Source organism: Condylura cristata, unplaced genomic scaffold, assembly GCF_000260355.1.
Source record: "Condylura cristata isolate star-nosed mole 26May11 unplaced genomic scaffold, ConCri1.0 scaffold00006, whole genome shotgun sequence".
Taxonomy (NCBI): Eukaryota; Metazoa; Chordata; class Mammalia; order Eulipotyphla; family Talpidae; genus Condylura; species Condylura cristata.
In genome coordinates, this window is record NW_004567107.1 from 27,953,038 (window position 1) to 27,960,276 (window position 7,239).

Sequence of the window (7,239 nt, forward strand, 5' to 3'; positions counted from 1 at the left end):
ATAAATAAATCTTTAAAAAAAAAAAAAAAACTTGCTTCTCCCTGCAATACATCTATAAAATGCTACTTTTGTACCCAGTGATTTCCAGGGTGACTTCCATGATACCATGCTCAGCAAAAGCAGAGTAACAGCAACACTTAACTCGATGTAAGACCAAGCCCATATATATATTATGTCAGACAGTTAAAGACACTTTCGAGGTATATTATGCTCATCTAATGGTCGCTTAAAATCGGGAATATTACTTCAGAAAAGTGTACTGAATTTATTATTACTTCCTTAGATTCAGGCTCCTCTTTCTTCCTAGCAGGTTTTAGATCAGTTTCCAGTGGCAACATGGATGGTGGAATCATAGCCCATAGGACACTTTTTAGCTCTCCTCCATCTCCAATTACTTCTAAGCCTGATAACCATGCAGACACTTTCTCATCAGCCCAAACATAAGTGCTTCTTAAATTGTCCTTTTGCTCATTTTGGAGATATTGTCTCAACTTCTTTATCCCTCAAGCATGCAGTCCTGTCATTAGCCAAGATAATTTTGTAGCCCATCAGAGCCCCTGCAGCTGCACTCTCTGACCTGGCAGTCACTAGCTACCTGTGATCACTAAACTCCTTAAGTGTGGCCAGTGCAAGGTGGGGTGTGCTGAAAGTGCAATATATCTCCGATTCAAAAATAAAAGCAAGTGCAAAAATAAAACAATGTAAAATAGCTTATTAAAAATTCCCATAGGGGCCCTCCCTGGTGGCGCAGCGGGTTAAAGCACAGCACAAAAAGCCAAAGCCACCTAAGCATGAGTTCAATCCCCACCCCGGAGGTGACCACATGGTGTGGCAGACCTCTCCTGACCCACCCACTACTCCCCTCAGCAGTGTACTTCATCAATCTGCCTTTCTGCTCCCAATTCTGTCTCGGGTGAAGCCTCTCACCCCCTGCACCGCTGGCCTGTATCCCAGTTCTGTATTCATAAATAAATCTTTAAAAAAGACAATAAACGTGGTCTGTGAAATGGATTCTGGATTCTCTTATTCTTTCCTAATCTCTCTTCCCAGCTTGCCAGTAATCAGACAGGGGTCCCATGTGAGACCTCTTTCATAGTTCCATGTAGAGAAAGGGGTGTCTCACTGGTTCTGCGCTACCTTCTTTGAATACATTCAGTTTGTTCTAGGCTTCAGCTAAAATGCCCATTTCAAGGTCCTGTTTTACAGCTCTAAGCACCCAATTATCTTCTTTTCTCCATTCTTCCCTCTAATTATATATATTAAACAAAATCCAGGATGCAGGTAGACACAGTTCTGACCAAACACAGTATTCCAGGGCCATGGAAGATTAGCCTCTTTCTTCAACATTCTTACCAAGTCTCACTTGCTGTGGGAGGTTCAAATGCCTCACCCATGAGGCCAAGGCTCCCAACCACAGTCACACACAGTGCCTGACAACAGCCTAAGGAATGCTGAGGACAGGTGATTCTTTGGTTCCAATCCTGGAACCACGGTTTCTCAACTCTTTACTTGCAGGTGAGGTAGAGTGAGGTTACATAAGTGCTTTATAAATGGGCAACAAATGCAACTTTCCAGTTTCTCTGGCGCAAAACTGACAGTATCAATTCTCTTGTATCCTGAAGAACATATTCTCTTCTTCCAACCCCTCCTTAGGTTGCTCATTCATCACAAGGTTTTCCATAATGATTTACCATTCTCTTGAGTCTGCAGAATAAAGGAGGAAGAAGAATTTAAATCAAACTATAAAGGAAAACTCTCTCAAAATTGTGGCTATGTTTGCATAAACCAGAGATCAGGAAGGACCTGGAGATATCATCTCTCTGCTCCATACCACAGTTCTGATATATGTTCAGTTCAATCTTCTTAGTTTTCTGTTTTATGTGAACATCACTTCACTGCAAACTCAGATTATCTCCTATGTCAAATGAGCATTTTTTTCAAGCACTTACTTAAAATGGGTGCAGTTGAACTTGTCAGTTTTTTGTTTGTTTGTTTGTTTTTAAATGAAAGCTGAATCCCAACATGGTCGTTGTTGCTTTTTTTATTTTAAGCAAGAGACATTTTTTACAGTCATGTGCCTCTACCATTGACTTCCATGTTTCTCTAAGAATTGCCACCACTCTCAACTTTTTGGGACTGTTTCTCAGACAAGACAATCTGCAGATGCAGCAGAATAGCTGAGCATACAATGAAGAGGCTATTAGAAGAGTTTGGTGTCGGGTGAAGACAAGGAGTGTGTTGTGAGGCTCCCGGCCAACTCTAGAATCCCACACATGTGTCTGGAACTGATTCCTGGGTGATCCTGTTCTAGTAGAAAAAATGGTGACTGTGGTTGGTCTATTCCAACAGCTCTGTACAAATATCACTGTGGGAAAATCTGCACAAAGAAAATCTGTCCTTGGTCATGGACACTGGCCAGAGATCATGCCATGTATGTAATTAGTTTAAAAGGGTCCAAAACAAAAGGTACTAAGGGATCATTGACCCAACCCATCCTCTCCATTGGAAAAATGACTCTCTACCAGTCCTGCTGAAAGTGGGGTGTCTCTGGAGAAGGTGGTAACACGCTGTGGGGCAGTGTCACTGGTCTTCCATGGGTCTTTTCAACCACATTCAACACCTGGCTCCTGGGTTTCATCAGGTGCGCCACCAGGAATATGAAAAGTCAGAAATATAATAGCAACCAAAGAGTCCCTCAAGTTGAGAGAGAGGGGGATGTTTGAAAAGCAGTCAGAGTTGCTTCTGTCTAGGTCAGTGGTATCTGTGTTGTACAGAAAAGGGAAATGTCTCTTACTATCTGTAGGACATAAAACAGTAGCAATAAAACCTGGAATCAGCACCAAAGGAACCATTGTTATAAAAATTACAAAATACCCCTGCTCATTCTTGTCGTTTATAGAAGCTCTCCAGGAGAAGCTGCAGCCTTACCCTTTGATGTATATCACCTAATGCAGCTCCTAAATTCCTGCATGTAGGGTGAAAGGACAGAGAGAGGTCAATTAGCTGCATTACCTTGTACCCAGATGGATACCCCATGTTTAGTATTGCATGCAGAAAGCAACCTTGCAAATTTCTGCTTCCTATTCTGACTCCTGTGTTACAGGAGGAGAAATAGGCAATGTATTCTCTCACAAAATAGGAAGACGCTTCAGAAGGCACACACACACACACACATGCACACACATACATGTACACACATATATACACATAAACCTTGTTCTAAAACTCCCAAGGCAATAGAGAACATCTCAGTCCGCATCTGAGTAAAAGTAGTTTTTTAATTAAAATAAACCCCACTCCATACTTCACACAATGATGTAATAGCAGATCCTTGTGAAAACTGTGTGACACTCAACAACACATGTGAAATGGAAATAAACAGAAAGATTAAATGAAATTTTGTATTTGCCCTTATTATTAAGAACAATAACATTTCCAGGAATGAGTCACAAGGGAAAACAATTGATTTGGCTGGGGATAAACAGCGCCTCGTAGGTGTGCCCTGAGAAGATGCTATCAGAAGTTAATTTCAAATCTGAGGATTGTAATAAGAACTTGGCTATTTAAAGTCACTGCCCAAGAGAAGAGAGAAAGCATAAACTAACCCTCCTGGGGATGAATTGTAAGATGCTTGTGCTACCCTTGAGGTCAGAAGGAGAAGCAGAAGTTAGTTAAATATGCTAAAGTTACTTTCAACTTGTCTTTTCAAATGCCCAAGCACTGGGAATCCTCTGACTATATGGTTCTTGACCACAACGGGTGTAACAGTAAGCTCCTGAGACCTGCTAATATGTGGGGCAGAAAGAAGAAAAATTCCCATTGCAACTCCAGAGGGAGCTCTCTGCCAGTGAGGGGGTTCTAGTCAGATGTTTGACCCCAAGGCTCGGGGCTTCAGTCTTCCCACGACTAGACTGACTTCACATTCCTGGCACTCGCCGTAACTGTCCTGAATGATTTTTTCAGAAGAATGACTACACAATAAATAGCACAATTCTTTATGCCCAAGCAGGGGTCTAGAGTTTCAAACAATTGATGTTCTTTCTTCCTTAAATAAAACACAGATTTGCCACTTAAACTTAATGTTCGACTGAAAGTATGCTTAAATGGGCATATGTGAATGTTGTAAAGGGTAGGAACTGGATGATCACACAAGGACTGCGTGGGCAATGAGCTTTGAACTGTGCTGACAGCCAGAGCACTCGGGCAAAGCAGCACTGAGTAGTGTTTGGAAATGAAGGGTTTGAAGCCAACAGTCCCGTACATACAAACTTGACATGAAAAAAAAAAATTGCTAGTGAAAGAGTGATTTTACTTGATAACTCAGAATCATCTGAAATTAACTGGTTATGAAGTTCCCATGTTACTATAAAGTCTACAGATCACATCAGATCTTCTAGAGATTACAACCAGCTTTATTTATCTCCCACTAAAGCATCATAAAATTTCTCTGGCACACAAAATCCTATGAGTCACAAAAGTATGAAATTTCATAGTGAATTGATAACCATGTCACTCTGGCCTTCCTAGATACTAAATAAAAATTCCATTACCCTGTGTGTGTCTTACTGCCTTGATCCCTTTGCTTGACTACAACTTAATGACCTTCAAATGCAATATCTATTGTTACAGTTACTTTCATCTTTACCTGAGTGAAGCAGAATCAATGCACTTGACCAGCAATTCTAATTAAGCCATCTTGCTGAACCTGCAAGGTTTGGATTTATATTGAATTAATGAAAGCTGAAAGGGATTCCCATATTACAACCACACTTAATGCATCTTTGTCAAAAAGAAATGTAATTACAATATTGCACGTGTATTGTAAGTTGATCAGCTTATTCAAGGGGACAACGATGAATTGATTTCATGAGAATGTCAATGAAAATAGGTGGCAACGATGAACTGATCTCATGGGAGTGTCAATGAAAATTCCAGAAGCTATTAAAACTATGACACTTTCAGATTAATTCCCCAGTGCCTGGATGGTTCAAGCATTGGTGAAAAGATACACACCTAATCCATCAATGGTTTAAATATATCAGTAGGTAACATCAAAGGTGGCTATTACATATCAATTAATCTTTATTAGTTTGACAAACCTCAAGTTTTTATGTAACAATTTCCAAGAAAAAATATTTTTAGATAGTTACAGTTTATCTTTGAAGTAAAAACTTCTTCCCTAAAAAGGGGGCAGGGAAATTGATAAAATGGAATGAACAATATACTTTACTGTCTGGGAACTTTTCTGACTTAGGCATTAGACATGTCTTAAAGCATTAACTTTACTAATCAACTGTAATATTTACTTTTGGTTTGTGAGATTTAATTAGAAGACAGAAATTCTGAGCTTTTAAAGTGGTTTTTTTAAAAAGAATGCATCTTGATTACTTAAGTTCTGTGATCAGCTAGCATATAATAATGTTGATAGATGGTTAAAAAATGACTACATTTTTCAACAGTAGCATTATGCTAATTTCTTACTTAAAACAGTAAAGAAAAGAAAGCCCTATTCTCTACTCACCCCTAAACTAACCAACAATTTACAAGGAAAGCCAACAAGCACCTCAATAATGAAGAGCTGCTGGTAGCAACTTTGTGAGGGTAAAGGAAGCATGAGAGAGAAGCGCCAGATCCTGAGATAGGTATTGTCAGGCTAGGTGCTGCCTGAGGGGTAAATTCAGGTGCCTCTGTCGGAGCAGCAAGGTCAGGACATAGGGACAAGACAGGTGAACTTCACAAAGAAGCACAGGTGTTATTTCCTACAAGAAATAGCTTAGTAAGACTGGACTCAAAATAAAGTTACGTGGACTGGAGATTATATAAAGATAAGTAAAGCTTAAATTGCAAAGAAAGAATTTATGATCAAGGAGCCAGGGTGACTTCCCCCAACCAGAGGGAGTACTAGTGACTATGTATTCAGAAGTAACAGGAGAGTTTCTGTTATCCCAGCTTATCCTTTAAAACAGCTAATCCAGAAAACCTTTTACCATGCGATAGCAGAGAGCAGAATGGAATGTGAAAATTAAAGAAAATAAGTGAAACATCACTTTAGAGAAGGAAGATAAAGGAGCAGAAGGAAATAAACATAAGCATTCATAAGGGATAAATCTCAAGGGAAACATTTTTTTAAAACATGAAATGAAAGAAAAAATAGGCATAGCACAATGAAGGTAATATGAAAACTAGAAATTGCTAGGGTAAAGCTAAGAACATATAGGAAACATATTAGGATATTTAAATATATTAAAAAAGAAAATATAGAGATTTTTCTTTAAAAAGTTAAGAATAAATGCTGACTATGGGTAATTAAAGGAGCGCAGCCATTGTTAGCTTGATGGAGATAACCAAAAATTAAGCTTAAAATTTTTCAAATAAGAGTCAGAAGAAACTCACAACATTAAAGTTTAATTTATGGTAACTGATTAATTAAGCAGAATGAAGACCACTAAATTCCAGGAAAGTAATTTGATACAAAATAATACTTATAAAACTTTTCTGGAAAAAAACCATGATGAATCAGTAAAAATGTAAAAGAAAATCAAAATATATATGAAAATCATTGCTATATTTCAGAGTATAAACATTAACAAGATTTATAATGCAGAAATAATACTATAACTGAAAAATGGGGTAAGGACTTAGGAGGAATGATGTAAGGAGTTACTCAATGAAAAAAATGGTAGAAAACATTTCAGAATTAAAGAAAACTTTCTTCCAGAATTGAAAGAGCCTCTAAACTTCAAGGCAGATAAACATAAGTCAACCCTTACAATAAAAATACAAAACTAACCAAGACATTATTAAAGAAAAAGTAGGTGAAAGTGCAGGCTTTCTTGTATATAGTAAGCATTTAAATGACTTACTGGCGCAGGAATAAAGAGCTATGGAAGCAGAATAAATAGACCACAAGCATACCATGTATATGTAGAAAATTGATCTATGATGAACTGGTAAACAATTATCAGTAGGGAAAGTAAGGACTTTCAATAAATGATTTGAGGATAACTGTCTCTGCATATGAAAAAAACATCCATCCCAGATGGGCCAAGGAACTAAATATGAAAAGGAAAACAAAATGATCTCTTGACCACTACACCCAAGGGCTTCTGTGCAGCAACAGTGGGTTCCAAAGAAAAGACATGAAAGTCATGGACACTATTTTTTTTTAATATTTATTTATTTATGTATTTATTTTTTATTACAAAGTTTATTTTTACATCATTTTGCACATTTTTTTTT